General features: G+C 41.2%; 1 pseudogene; it reads left to right on the forward strand.

Annotated features, from left to right (window-relative positions):
• The first annotated feature begins 13,046 nt into the window (after positions 1-13,046).
• On the forward strand, positions 13,047-14,239 carry LOC147458194 (uncharacterized; annotated as a pseudogene).
• Positions 14,240-16,125: the final 1,886 nt, after the last annotated feature.

The following is a 16,125-nucleotide window of genomic DNA, read 5'->3' on the forward strand; positions in this document are numbered from 1 at the left end:
TTGCAAACCGGGTGTCCGTTTGGAGACTTCTTTGTACCTATGGGTTCATGGCAAGTAGAATTACATGTTAGGATCATGCACCACGAAAAATGGTAACTTTTATTTTGTTGCCTGTCTTTATATGCAATTGTCGCAAAGGGTAGTAGGAGGTGGGTTATCTAGCCACAGTCCAACCACAGTCCATAGGATATTGATCTCAAGGCAAGGAGAGTGTACCTTATGAGTTTCATGACGTTTCAAGTGCGTTTGACCTAGATTCGGTGAGCATTAGCATTGTAGTTTGGGTAGTCTTCACTAGTGCGATCTTTGACTTGATTTACATATCAGTGATTGTCTTAAAATGTCTAGAAGTAGGTTCATAACCCTCTTCTTGTTTCCATGCACCTACGGGATAAGCTTCATCTCCGGCCGACATAAGTTTTTGGTTTTGTTCTCTCTATGCTAGCATCTGCTCGCGGCGTACCCGCCAACAATACATAAGAATCACGAGCTCCTCACCAACACTTCCTGAGGTTGCTCCACCCACACACGATGCTTCTCCCCTTCTCCGTACGCACCGCACCGCACCGTGCACACATGCATCCATGCACACGTGCACTTACATTTTGCTCTCTTGTCTTGAATAGTGCATGCATTTCATCTAAGCGACTCCATCACTATAAGAGGAGTAGTCTATAACTGCTAGCATTGCCGTGGAAAAATAAAGGAAAATGGAAAGAGAAAATATTGCGTTCGTGGCTCATATTGCGGTAGTGATTTGAAAGTAATAATTGCGGTAATAGCTGCAATAATATACTAGTTGATATTACCACATCCATTGCCACCTGTATTACCGTGCTAATTATTGTTAAACACCTATCCAAAAATAAAGATGCTCATCTGGGTCACCCAAAATTGGGTGGCCCATATGAGCACCTTTATTTTTGACCTGCATAAAACAATAAAACATCAATTGTTTTTTGAAAGAGTATACAAAAAAAACCAAAAAATGAAATTGAATTTACTTTACCTTGACAATTTAATGTGTAAAAGATCAACTATTTTAAAAAGTTACAAATAAAAATAGTTGTATATAAACATTGTGCCACATTGGGACTTTATAAAAGTTTGGACAAATTTTTTCTATCTAATCCTCCTTGTTCTCGTCGTCATCCCGAGGCACGTATGTTTGATCACCTTGACTCTACATAAACCCAAACCAAATTAAACAATTATCAATAGCTCGAAACAATTATCAATAGCTCAAAACAATTGATACAAAATTATTTGTTTAAACTTAGCGCTTGTAGTGATCCAACACCTGCATTGAATTGCTCGCGAGAGATATGGTTATTCTCAAACAACCATCGCCAAGTATCAAATACTATATGTCGCTCGCGATACTTGACCATCTCTCTGGTTGGTCGAGTAAGAGTGATATTTTCCTAAGTTAACAATAACAATAACAAATCATCAATTATAATCTTTATAATCACCGATTTAGGTTGTAATTTAATCAATCTTGGGTGGATGCATGAATAGGTGGTACACTAGCTACCCATTTTTGGGGGTGGTAGCAAGGGGGTGGACTGGTTGGTAGCTAGGTGAGTAAACATTAAGAATCTTTTATAAGGTTTTATTTGAAAAAATTTCATCAAAAGGCTTGAGCAACGAGCTAGATTTAAAAATTTTAAAAATTATCTTTTCAGTTTCAATTGTGTGAGTGAAAGGAGTGCAGGGGGGGCACCTTACTCCACAATCATGACGCCTCCTGCTCGTCGACGGTTGCAGAGAGGGGAGCAACTCAGTTGGCTAAGAAGCTCCTACAGCTGAAGAAAAATTAGCCACAATTAGTGGGAGGCGGAAGAGGGCCCGTCATTCATCTCCCTCGCCTGATCCACCCTCAAACTCCCCTGTTGAAAAGAGGAAGAAGAAGGTCTTGGCTCCTTCACCAAAGCCCTGCACTCCTATATCAAAGAAACATTCAAAAATGGCAGATGTTGTAACCCCCAACACTGAAGTACTACTTCATCTTAGTGTTGATGGCTGTCTGTGCACAATTTATTGTTGTAACTTGTTTCCAAGGTCCATGTAAGCTCTCTTAAGCTTGCTTTGAAGCAAACCTAAGTTAGAGGCTAGATGTTTGTAGATGCATTCAAGCTCCATAAGCTAATGTGCATGCATTCAAGCGTGCATTGAAAACCCGTGTAGAGGCATGCATGCATGCATTCAAGCTTGCATTAGAAACCTATGTAGAGGCATCCATACATGCATGCATTCAAAGTAGATATATTTGTGCACATTGCATTTTTTATTGAACTTCAATTGGCTGGCTGCACATGCATTCATGTCTTGTGCATAGTTGGGACCGTATTTGTATGGATTGCAAATCATAGAGCTATGAAGAAGCATGAATCAGCGATACTCTATCAGTGTGGTAGCTACCACCTGCAACACTCATTTAATATAGGGAAAGTGCATCCAAGATCATCAAGATTGTAGCATTCAGCATTCTGCAAAACATAGAACAAGTTGATAGAATTATGTTAGCCAGCTACCAAACAAAAAGTTCATTTAGCAAAGAAATACCAAGGTGGTAGTTACATGGTAGCTATATGTCTGGGACACAGGTATATGTACCACCTATTCATGCACATGCCCAGCCTGCTTCTGCTCTTGCTCAATGCAACAATTGATGTTTAATGTGAAAACTTCTATAAAATTGTGATATTATAAATGCTCACCATGCATAAGTTATCTAAGTTTTCAGTAAATTTATGGACGTGTATGTTTCAAGCTTAAGTGTTGAACCATACTCCAATCATACTTCCATATCCGTATGTGTTTGCCGCATGGAAACAACTATGGTCTTATGTTTTTCCCCGTATTTTATAGGGCAAAGGCCATTGGTGCACTCCATATGTGCCGTTTGAAAGGAAGACAGTTTTTTGCATGACAAAGCCTCAAGCAATGAAGTATACGATCTCCCCAACTCTGGAGTGGATGCTCGACTGGTGACTGAGGCAGATTTCACCAACAAAGATTGGTTGAAATGCTTTAAGGAGGTGCCGAAGAGGGACAAAAAAGTAAAATGTAGAGATGTGAAGCCAGAGCTCTGGAACAGGTTTTATGTATTGTTCACATTTGTGTATCAAGAACCTCTTGGCAATTATGGTATGGAGGTGACTAAAGGATTTTCTAGAGGCTTTCAATATGAGCAGTTGAAGGGACAGGTTGATTGGGCCTTGTTTTCAGAAAGTGCTGTCACAAATATGGATCTAAGCAAATTACATGCAAAGAAGCAGCGATGGGTAGCTTTCCATTCCTCCTCTACCACTAATAGTTTGCGGCGAATGACGAGGACTCCAGATCATTTGGAGGCACCCCAGGAAACTCCGATCGATACAGTGAATGATGTGCAGAAAAAGAATTTATTTGGTCCACCGTCTCTTACAGAGTTAGATACTGTTTACAACATGGTTGTAAGCAAGCATTCTTTTGCATTGTCAGAGTATAATGAAGCTTTTAAGAAGCTGGAATTGCTTCAGGCTGATGTGCACCGAAATGAAGGTGCCAACCTCCTAGTGCAAAAGCTCAGAGGTCGATTGAAAGATGTAGAGGCTACATTACTAAAGGCAGAAGGTAGCGTCGATGTTGTGGATGTAATGAAGGTGGAGCAGCTTAAAAATACTGTGGCAGGTTGTCGCTAACACTCCAAACATTGCAAGTGGTAGTTGAGAAGAATGCACCACTTGATGCTATGAATAGTGCTCTAAAAGAGAGAGATTTTACACATGAAGTGGAGGAGTGTGCACAGGCACGGATGGATTTTCTGAAGACTATGCAGGTCAAAAGAAGTACAGTTTTGTTATTTGCACCTCCACCGAAAGTTCCACCTGTGGATATGGGCACCCTGCCTTTGCACAAAGTTTGCAGTGCTTGTGGGTTGACGATGTACGACGACGATGCACTTGGCATGTTTTTGCTACCCTGCAATCATGCCTTTCACATGTACTATTTTGGCCATCTTGTTGCAAGCAAAGAAACATGCATGCAACCGATTTTGCATACCATGCGGTCTTTGGTGATCCTCGCCAGTACGAATGCCAATTTCCAAGGAGTGCAATCAAACATCAAACCCTCATCAGTGTCTTTAAGCATGGACCATGGTATACACCCTGCTGCATTTTGTAGCATTGAGCTTAAATTTATCTATTTTTTGTGTTTTTTTCTATCAAGGGAACCCTGCTAATTGTAGCTACTAATACAATACTGGTGATAGCCATTTTTCGGCTCTTTGTAATTGCCACAGTGAGTTACCTCACCCTACCAAAATCACCCAAACACTGTGGCTATCCCTACCATTTCACTGTACATAGGCGTGCGTGAGTCACGGGACTTTTCCCATATCTTCTTAAAAAACCCTCAATTAGCTAGTCATTGGGCTAGTTGAGCCAAAAAAATAAAAATAAATAAAAATATAAGTATATTATGGCCCATGCGTATGTAAATATTTCTTTGTATATAGGGCCTAAATAAAAGATTTTTTCATAATTGTTTTGGTATTTATTTAAATATTTCTACCTAGGTGTGTGCTATTTATGCTCTGTACATTGCCTCACCATTACCACAATTTTTTCTTACCATTTTTCATACTCTTTATTCCATATAGAAATATTTTCATGTAAGCTTCTCTTATATTTGGTGTAACTCCACCCCAACAAAAATCCAAAAAACTAGTTTTATTTATGTGTATATTTTTTCACTATTGTGATTTTTCCCTTCCTACATCTATTTTGTTTTTTTTTTTTCTAAAAAATTAGAACACCAAAAATATTTATCTTTTTATGGTAGCCTCATAATGAGAGAGATTTCTTTTGACCCCTTTATATTTTTCCACTTATATTATTTATATTTGACATGTACATATTTTTTAGACCCCTCAATATTTGATTTTCTTAGTTGTACTATTCACTTATATCATAATCTCAACAATATCTTCAATTATAGACCTACCAAATAAGGTCAAGGGTAGGTGGCATGCATACATACACTATGGAGGGCTCACTCTTGGAGGTATTCAAAAGAATCATCCAAAGAAGGACCCCACAAGGACCTTGTGCAGTGGAAAAAAACGGTCGGTTTCGCTGAATTTTTAAAGTTCACTTGCTCTCCAAATTTGAAAAGGTAATACAAACAAAAGTTGTAGCTCGTGGGCTGAACTTTTGCCTCAAATTTTTTCATATTTTTTTGAGCTACGAGCTGTGAGCTATGATTTTATTAGTGGACCCCAATTTTCCCATGCTATGCAGCCACACTCTCCACTCATCATCCCCACCTCTCTCACCACTCCTCTCTGCACCCTACTCACCTTCTCCTCAACCTTGAAGAATAAGAGAAACCATGGTGAACTCATACCTCCCACACACAATTCCATTCCAAAATTGACCACCTAGTCTCATTTTTCCTCCTCCAATTTACCCATATCTATCAAAAAAACCACAAAATTCAGCCTCTTCTCTTAAAAGACAGCATCATGGTGGTTGATTACTCAGCTTCAATTACCTTGTCTCTCAAGGAAGGTCAAGAGTGGAGAAAAAATGTACCGTCAAAGCTAGTGGACCGTCAACAAGCGTCAAAATTGGCCCTACTCAAGACACTTGGAGCATCAACCTTGTAAGAAATCCACCTTTTCTTACCTCTTAAGAGTTTTTCTTCCTTATTTGTATCCTACATGGATACTCCCATTGTAAATATCCAATTCCATTTGTAAATTAATACTAACTCTACTAACACTAACCCACTATGAAAAGTCCTATCACCTCCATTTCTCTCCTCTCTCTTTCCCCACCAACTTCTTGATAATTCCAAGCAAAAGAAATTAGATAAATTGCTGAAAATCTAACCCAACCATGGTTAGAGAAGTAACCCTAGCCTTCAAAATTGCTATAAAAGGAGGGTGTAGCTAGCACAAAAGGGGGAGCCATAAGCAAGAGCACTATGCTAGCTCAACCTCTCTAGAAGGAGCTCTTGAGTGGAAGCTCATTGTCTTATGCATGTGCATGTGTTGTAATAGGGGATTAGCAAGGGAACTCTATGACATTGTAAGAGAGAGAGTGATCATTCAATTGAGAGTAGGAAATCTATCATTTCTCCTACTAGTGTAAGCCCAACATTCGCTGAATCAAGGAGGGTGGATTTGGACTAAGCTTGGATACTTTGTCTCCCTTCCAACGTGAAGTAATGGACAACAATGATGCGTAAGTGTCTTGGTGTTTTTTGTTAAGTTCTTGATAGCTTGTCTCTGGTGTTGTCATCAATCTAGCCATAAATCCCACATACTGTAAGAGGGCGACAGGGTGGAGAGGACTCCCCTGGCCTTAAGACAGTGATTGGGGTGGCTTTTCTTGTGATGTGTTGTGGTGAAATTTACGCAAGCTATGTTGAACAAATACTAATCTCACTTTGATTTGTCATGACAGATTTGTAAGAAGGTATTAATGCAACAAGCACCCCCTCCCCCTTTCTCTCTCTTTCTTAAATATATAGTTGTGTTTGCTTGATCATTGCCGATACGTTTCAAAGCAGCCCGAGCACTATCTCTCTCTCTCTCTCTCTCTCTCTCTCTCTCTCTCTCTCTCTCTCTCTCTCTCTCTCTCTCTCTCTCTCTCTCTCTCTACGCGTCCTAGTTCGCATCCAAAACTAGGTGGTGCCCCAAATTTGTGTAGGGTTAGGTTGCGGGTTTGTGTGTGTGTTTGTTGTTTTTTCCAACCCCAAGCCAATTGAGCAGCACGGGAGCCACAGGAAAAGCAGGGGGAGGGCTAGTGTTGCTCAACCCAAGTGGAGAGGTGGTCATGAAAGAGAAGTTCAATCTACCAAGTTCAGCTAGCAACAATGAAGCAGAATACGACACACTAATTCATGGTTTGAAGATGTGCATTGGCCAAGGGATACAACGCCTCATGGTAAAGGGAGATGCACTTCTCATTGTTAAACAGATTTTAGGCATTTGGGCATGCAAGAATGAAAGCTTATGGACAAAAGTTCATGCCATTCGTAGATTGTTTAATCAATTTGAAGAAGTGCAACTATATCATATTCCTAGGAAACAGAATGAAGATGCCGATTTACTTGCACAGCAAGTAGTTACATGTGTTGAGAAAGAAGTGTAGGTCATCATGGTGGCAGCAACTGTCAAGCAACCGAGATACCAGGGATTGGAGTCATTGACTCCCATTATTAGCTACATTTTGGAGGGCGAGTTTCCACAAGACTTCACGAAGGCTCAAAAGAGGAGACTCATGAAGAAGGCAAGCACATATATCTTCCTAGAAGGCTCCCTCTATCAAAGAGGGAGGGATCAAGTATGCAGAAGAGTACCAACTATTGAGGAAATTCCAGCCATTCTAAAAGGTTTGCATGAAGAAGCATGTGGTGGTCATTTTGCCCAAGAATTAACTGTGAAGAAGATTTTGCTTGCGGGGTATGTTTTGCCAAGTCTGCATGTGGATGTCCAACATTGGTGTAAAAGTTGTCACAATTGTCAGGTAAATGGGAATAGAAGATTGGTTTATGGTCCAAGGCAAATCGTGCTTGCAAATGGACCGTTTGAAAAGTGGGGCATTGATGCTATGGGTCCTCTGCCTAGGACAAAAAATGGTAAACTCTACATTCTAGTGGCTGTAGACTATATGACTAGGTGGGTGGAAGCACAAAGTGTGGCAAAGGTAAATGAGAAGACAGTGAGCAAATTCGTCTACACTCACATTTGTTGTAGATTTGGCACACCTTTGGAGATTGTTTCTGATAATGGTCCAGGGTTTAGAAAGGGATTGCTCACAGAAGTCTGTGAATAACTTCGCATTCTACATCGTCACAGTACACCCTACTATCCCCAATCAAATGGTTTGGTAGAAAAAGCTAATGGTGTCATTGCAGGCATCATTAGAAAGATGGTGAAAAACAAGACAAAGTTGTGGGATGACTTCTTGGATGGTGCCTTGTGGGCATATCGAACCACATATAGGGAAGCCACGGAGTTCACACCATTTCACTTGGTCTATGGTCAAGAGGCTTTACAGCCAATTGAGCTAAACATTCCAACAATTCGACTTCATGGCAAATCAGCACAAGATGATCAAGAAGCATGGATGGATCGACTTCTTACCTTAGCCGAGCTTGAGTGGAAAAGAGAAGCAGCATACGAGTGCTATAAGAGGAAAGCCACACAGACAAAGGAGAAGCTTGACAAGAAACTGAAGGACAAAGGCATCAATGAAGGAGATCTTGTGCTAAGGTATGACAATCGACTTGATAATCATTTTGATGCCAAATTTGAAACAAGATGGCAAGGGCCATACATAGTCAAGAAGGCTTTCAATTCAAGTTACTATCAGCTTATGGACTTGAATGGTAAAGAGCACTCCAGGAAAGTAAACGGGTATCGCTTGAAGCCCTATTTGAGTCGCCTTCTACCAAAGGATCTACCAAAGATCTGTCAAAAGGCCACTGTCTCATGTAAGTATTGTTACATGAAGCATGAGTGTAACTCTAGCCAAAATTCTGAGGGGCCAAACAATAAAAATCTCGTCAAGGACTCTGAAGCACTCTCTTTGGAAAAGATGCTCTATGATGGTACATGAATATACCATCATCCAGGGGGAGGGCTAATGATAGCCGTTTTTCAGCTCTTTGTAATTGCCACAGTGAGTTACCTCACCCTACCAAAATCACCCAAACACTGTGGCTATCCCTACCATTTCACTGTACATAGGCGTGCGTGAGTCACGGGACTTTTCCCATATCTTCTTAAAAAACCCTCAATTAGCTAGTCATTGGGCTAGTTGAGCCAAAAAAATAAAAATAAATAAAAATATAAGTATATTATGGCCCATGCGTATGTAAATATTTCTTTGTATATAGGGCCTAAATAAAAGATTTTTTCATAATTTTTTTGGTATTTATTTAAATATTTCTACCTAGGTGTGTGCTATTTATGCTCTGTACATTGCCTCACCATTACCACAATTTTTTCTTACCATTTTTCATACTCTTTATTCCATATAGAAATATTTTCATGTAAGCTTCTCTTATATTTGGTGTAACTCCACCCCAACAAAAATCCAAAAAACTAGTTTTATTTATGTGTATATTTTTTCACTATTGTGATTTTTCCCTTCCTACATCTATTTTGTTTTTTTTTTTTCTAAAAAATTAGAACACCAAAAATATTTATCTTTTTATGGTAGCCTCATAATGAGAGAGATTTCTTTTGACCCCTTTATATTTTTCCACTTATATTATTTATATTTGACATGTACATATTTTTTAGACCCCTCAATATTTGATTTTCTTAGTTGTACTATTCACTTATATCATAATCTCAACAATATCTTCAATTATAGACCTACCAAATAAGGTCAAGGGTAGGTGGCATGCATACATGCACTATGGAGGGCTTGCTCTTGGAGGTATTCAAAAGAATCATCCAAAGAAGGACCCCACAAGGACCTTGTGTAGTGGAAAAAAACGGTCGGTTTTGCTGAATTTTTAAAGTTCACTTGCTCTCCGAATTTGAAAAGGTGATACAAACAAAAGTTGTAGCTCGTGGGCTAAACTTTTGCCTCAAATTTTTTCATATTTTTTTGAGCTACGAGCTGTGAGCTATGATTTTATTAGTGGACCCCAGTTTTCCCATGCTATGCAGCCACACTCTCTCTTCCACTTTATCATTTTCCTCTTTCACACACACTTCTCCACTCATCATCCCCACCTCTCTCACCACTCCTCTCTGCACCCTACTCACCTTCTCCTCAACCTTGAAGAATAAGAGAAACCATGGTGAACTCATACCTCCCACACACAATTCCATTCCAAAATTGACCACCTAGTCTCATTTTTCCTCCTCCAATTTACCCATATCTATCAAAAAAACCACAAAATTCAGCCTCTTCTCTTAAAAGACAGCATCATGGTGGTTGATTACTCAGCTTCAATTACCTTGTCTCTCAAGGAAGGTCAAGAGTGGAGAAAAAATGTACCGTCAAAGCTAGTGGACCGTCAACAAGCGTCAAAATTGGCCCTACTCAAGACACTTGGAGCATCAACCTTGTAAGAAATCCACCTTTTCTTACCTCTTAAGAGTTTTTCTTCCTTATTTGTATCCTACATGGATACTCCCATTGTAAATATCCAATTCCATTTGTAAATTAATACTAACTCTACTAACACTAACCCACTATGAAAAGTCCTATCACCTCCATTTCTCTCCTCTCTCTTTCCCCACCAACTTCTTGATAATTCCAAGCAAAAGAAATTAGATAAATTGCTGAAAATCTAACCCAACCATGGTTAGAGGAGTAACCCTAGCCTTCAAAATTGCTATAAAAGGAGGGTGTAGCTAGCACAAAAGGGGGAGCCATAAGCAAGAGCACTATGCTAGCTCAACCTCTTTAGAAGGAGCTCTTGAGTGGAAGCTCATTGTCTTATGCATGTGCATGTGTTGTAATAGGGGATTAGCAAGGGAACTCTATGCCATTGTCCATTGTAAGAGAGAGAGTGATCATTCAATTGAGAGTAGGAAATCTATCATTTCTCCTACTAGTGTAAGCCCAACATTCGCTGAATCAAGGAGGGTGGATTTGGACTAAGCTTGGATACTTTGTCTCCCTTCCAACGTGAAGTAATGGACAACAATGATGCGTAAGTGTCTTGGTGTTTTTTGTTAAGTTCTTGATAGCTTGTCTCTGGTGTTGTCATCAATCTAGCCATAAATCCCACATACTGTAAGAGGGCGACAGGGTGGAGAGGACTCCCCTGGCCTTAAGACAGTGATTGGGGTGGCTTTTCTTGTGATGTGTTGTGGTGAAATTTACGCAAGCTATGTTGAACAAATACTAATCTCACTTTGATTTGTCATGACAGATTTGTAAGAAGGTATTAATGCAACAAGCACCCCCTCCCCCTTTCTCTCTCTTTCTTAAATATATAGTTGTGTTTGCTTGATCATTGCCGATACGTTTCAAAGCAGCCCGAGCACTATCTCTCTCTCTCTCTCTCTCTCTCTCTCTCTCTACGCGTCCTAGTTTGCATCCAAAACTAGGTGGTGCCCCAAATTTGTGTAGGGTTAGGTTGCGGGTTTGTGTGTGTGTTTGTTGTTTTTTCCAACCCCAACCCAATTGAGCAGCACGGGAGCCTTGAAGGGTGTCTAGAGGTTGCTCTTCTTGTTGCCCACCCCGGACCGCTTCACTGGTAGCTACTAGTACAATACTGGTAGCTACCACTCTCATAGTGGCATCTGTCATGCTAATCGTGGTACAGCTAGCTATTAGTATGGTTGTGGCTACCATTATTCCATGAGCTACTATTCTCCCATGGAAGTCTTGTTGGTGGCAAGGTAGCTACCATTCTTCCATTAGCTACTATTTTACCATGGAACTCCTACTGGTGACAAGGAAGTTATCACTGTCAACCCTGGTAGCTACCAGTATAATAGTGGTAGCTATCATTCTGCCATGAGCTGCCATTCTACCAAGGAAGTCCTGCAATTGACAAGGTGGCTACCAGGATTGCATTGGTAGCTGCCATTCTGCCAAGGAAGTCCTGCAAGTGACAAGGTGGCTACCAGGATTGCATTGGTAGCTGCCATTCTGCCATGAGCTGCCATTCTACCAAGGAGGTCCTGCAAGTGACAAGGTGGCTACCAGGATTGCATTGGTAGCTGCCATGAGTTGCCATTCTACCAAGCAGGTCCTGCAAGTGACAAGGTAGCTACCAGTATAACATTGGTAGCTACCATGATAGCATCTGTATCTACCATGATGGCAGGGGACAAGGTAGCTACTAGAATAGCATTTGGTAGTACTGGTAGATTATTAGTGCTTGCCTGGTAGCTTCTATTGTCATGCTGACCCTGCATGTAACTTGAAAACTTGGTCTTAATTTCTTATTGTGAAGAACAGAATTCAAGGTGTTGGTACATGCTGAGAAGGAAGATGTTTTAGATAAAGGTTGTTTCCAGGATTTTATTATGTTAACCACCACTGTTAGATTGCTTACTACTAGGATAGCATTGGTGGCCCCTATGTCATTTTGGTAGCTCTCAGTCAGCCAGCTATCAGGATGTCATTGGTAGCTACGAGGATAGTGCTGGTAGCTATCAGTTCTTGCCTGGTAGCTTCACTATCATGCCTGGTAGCTTCCATTGTCATGTTGTAGCTACATGTAACTTGAAACAGCAAGTTCTTAATTCCTTAATACTTTTCATGACTGCAGAGGCTGAGCCAGAGACTACAACTGAGAAGGAAGGGGTGTTAGATAAGTATAGTCCTGAGAATGGAGATCAAGCAGAAAATGCTCCTTCATCAATGAAGGACAATGAAGTGTCAGCCAGAGACACCAGTCCCTCCATCCTGCAGACCATACAAATGATGCAAAGGGAAAGAAAGAGAAAGATGACAGGTGTTATTTCTGGTTTTGTTTTTTCCTAAAGGTAGATAATATTGTTTAAGGTTCATTCTTGTTGATTGTTTCTTCTCTCTTGCAGATGGAGCTGCCAAAAAGCCTACGGAGAATGCAGAAGGGCAAACAAAGACATCAAAGGACCAATTAGCCATAGAGACTGGAAAAAATAGTAACATGGAATCTGGAAGAAAAGGTGCTACAACAACCAGAGTCAGAAAAAGACTCCAAACATAGTCTCGGTATTTTTGCTTTGTAGCCTATCCCCATTTTTAGCTCTTTTCCTAAATCATGTCGCCGTTTTGGGCTTTGTAACAATTCTCCATTTCCTATGAATTAAGAAAGACAAAATCAAACTTTTTTTGTCATGTCCATCATTGTTGTTTATCTCATTATTGTTTTTATGTTCAGATGTTGCCACTAGCAACAATGACAATCTTGATCACATAATAAGTATGATAGCACAGTCTACTATGAAAGACCCTCCTGATGTAGATGGTTCATTTAGAGTTGAGGGCCAAGTACCATGTGCTAGCAGCAGTGATGACCAAGAGGATAAAAACACGGAGTTTTTTGTCCTCAATATAGGTGCGGACACGGAGATTATCATGAAAAAGTCTGAACCAGGAAGGGTAAATGGTGATGCATTTGTGGATGCAGGTGGTGATGCAAGTTGTGCAGTTGGTGCAGTTAGTGCAGGTTATGACACGGAGATTACAATTGATAAGTCTGAACCACCTCGGGAAGATGGTGATGTATCTGTGGATGCAGGTGGTGCTGTTGGTGCAGGCAGTGCAGGTGAAGACACAGACATTATCATTGAAAAGTCTAAATCACCTTGGGAAGATGGCGATGCATCTGTGGATGCAAGTGGTGAAGCAAGTTGTGCAGGTGGGGCAGTTGGTGTAGGTGAGGACATGGAGATTACCAATGGAAAGTCTGAACCACCTCAAGAAGATGGTGAAGCATCTGTGGATGCAGGTGGTGATGCAGGTGGTGCAGGTGGTGCAGGTGGTACAGAATATATAAGGCACGATGATGGGATGGTGTCTCGGTAAATGGAGGATGAAGGAGGTGCAGGTGGTGTTGCAGATTATGTTAGGAATGATGATGGGACAGTGTCTCGTCCATGGGAGGATCCTGGGAACATATTGGTTGAGAGTAAGCCAGCTATAATCCTTGATATTAATGGTGTCCTGCTGACTTCATTAGACAAGAGGTACCATTCATGGAAGCCTACCTACTGGAATGATCTAGAAATTGTACACATAGCAGGGGTGTTTGCTAGGTATAAAAGAGATGCACCTGCATTCTTGGACTGGTGCCTTGTGCACTTTGATATATTTGTGTGGACCTGCTGCATGAAGACTAAAGCAAAAAACTTGTTGAGTGCCTGTTTTCCTGATCAATTTCCCCAATTCAAGAAATTATTGCACAGCAGGATTGTGTAAGAGATGCTAGATTCAAGATAACTGGTGGAAAGCCTGTATTTTACAAGAAGCTAAGTGACTTCTGGGAGAAAAGAGGTCAGTACACTGCTACGCCCACAATTCTAATGGATGACACACAATACAAGCAGCTGTGGAATCCTCCAGGCACTTTCTGCATTGTGAAGAATATGGAAAATCAGAATCCCACTGAGATTCAAGGATATCTTAAAACAACTGTAAGATCTTGGCTCACGGCTTGGCTTTGTGCGGAAGATCGCCTCAAGTATGCCGAGGACTGTGCACTGCCAAGATCGATCGACAACCTGAGCATTAGGATCTCAAAGCAGTGGCATCTAGAGTATTACGGCTAGATATATTACCCTGACATGTAACCATGATAAGTGATGTAAAGAGTCAACCATTTACTGACTTATGGAGTATTTTGCTCACTTGTAATGATGACACAATGTAGTAAAGCAATTTCCAATGCTCAATGTAGTAAAGTAGTTTTTGTTAGCTTGTACACTTGTTTAAGTTTTCACATTGTTCATCACTCCACCTCCATAGTTGCACAATTACAAGTGCTTAACATAGCTTCCGATACCAAGAAATGTAAAGGGCGACTACCAGTCTGCATAGTTGCTACCCTTGCAGCTACTTAGCAACACTTGTTTAATTTTTCTATGTCTGTTGTGGAGATGATTTATTTCTTATAGCTTAATGTACACACGAGAGTACTGGGGGGCACTTGGGTTGGTTCTAGTGGTCATGATCATTCATGCATCAGATCTATTCAGCATTTACCAGAGTCACCTATCCATTGTCTCTTAGGACTCGCACATGCAACCTCGAACATTCAAAAAGTGCTTCCACATTCTAAATGGCTCCTTGTCGCCCCCAACGCGATGACCCCCCCCCCCCCCCCTCACGATGTTCAGCTATAATGGTGCCGATGGCAAAGGCGGGAGAGAAGCAGAAGTCTGCAAAAGACTGCTAATACCTGCTGTTGCAGGCCTGCAAAAGCTGACCTTATCCTCTATCAACACAACCGTTCAGCAACCGCTGTCAAGAGTTTTTCAGAGCAAGGGATTGCGCATATGTACATACCCATGCATGGTGCATCAAATAAAGGATTTCCCATTTTCCAGAGCCAGGTGGTTACGTGGGGCCCACATGTGTACAGGTAGGACAGGGTGTACATAGTGCATCGATTTTCACTATCACCAGTACCAGTGTGTTTTTTCTATAATAATGAGGAGTTCGTAGCGCGTAAAAATTCTCGAGGAAGCTATCCGTGGGCCGACGACATGAGGTAAGCAGGTGCGTTAGATGGCATCTAGTGGCGGCAGGAGGCCGAATGGGGTCAATACTTGCACGTGGATGAGAACGGACACAACGTGGGTGTTTTCTTGTGATAATTATGCATAAATATCATCATGATGACCATATTTTGGGGCCACCTCACGTGGTGGTGGGACGCATTATTGGAAAAAGCTAAGTGCCAGGTGTGCGGATGATGCAAAAAGGTGACAACTATGTACTGCGAGGTCAGTTTTTGGCCTGTTCGGGGTCCGTTTGAGGTCATCTAAAAGACCAAGGGTGCCCAAGTAATAAAGCTAAGTGTGGGAACTAAAAAAACTGAGAGAAGACCAGAAAAAACTTGGAGAGAAGAAGAGGAACAGCCGCAACTGTGTTTTTGGGGTTTTTGGAGCCTATTTTGGCCGTAAACTGCTCATCCGAGGTCGGATTTGAGCACTTTGACATTGTAGACTAGGGTTTTGGGCCATTCTAGACACGATGGAGCTGTCCATTTTGCCAAATTACTCACTGTTTTTCTTTTTTTTTGGCTGTGTAAGTTTCTCCTATGAGCGAAGCTTCTGCTCCAGTTTGTGATTGTATCTGGCGTATTTTACCCATATTGTGTGAGCTATTTGCGCCATTGGTGTTGTCCCAAGCTCTATTGTATCTAAACCTCAGAATTTCTCCTCTTTTGAGTTGATTTTTTGGGTGTGTGTGTGTGCGTGTCTCTCTGTGTGTGGAGTGGGTAAACAGACAGTCTCTCTCCTCTCACTCCATCGGTGTGTTCCTTGTCTCGGCCAGGTGGTGTGTAAGCCGAGTGGTGCCCCATAGTGTGTGTGTGTGTGTGTGTGTATCATCCCAAGAGTGTGGTTTGGGTCATTACAGAGGCGTTCTGAGTGTTTCTATCCTGCTCACATTATTTTGGTGCCCCTACTGAGGATCTTCTTCGAGTACCTTC

This window comes from Adiantum capillus-veneris, chromosome 5 (genome assembly GCF_014529385.1).
Source record: "Adiantum capillus-veneris isolate H3 chromosome 5, ASM1452938v2, whole genome shotgun sequence".
NCBI classification, from domain to species: Eukaryota; Viridiplantae; Streptophyta; class Polypodiopsida; order Polypodiales; family Pteridaceae; genus Adiantum; species Adiantum capillus-veneris.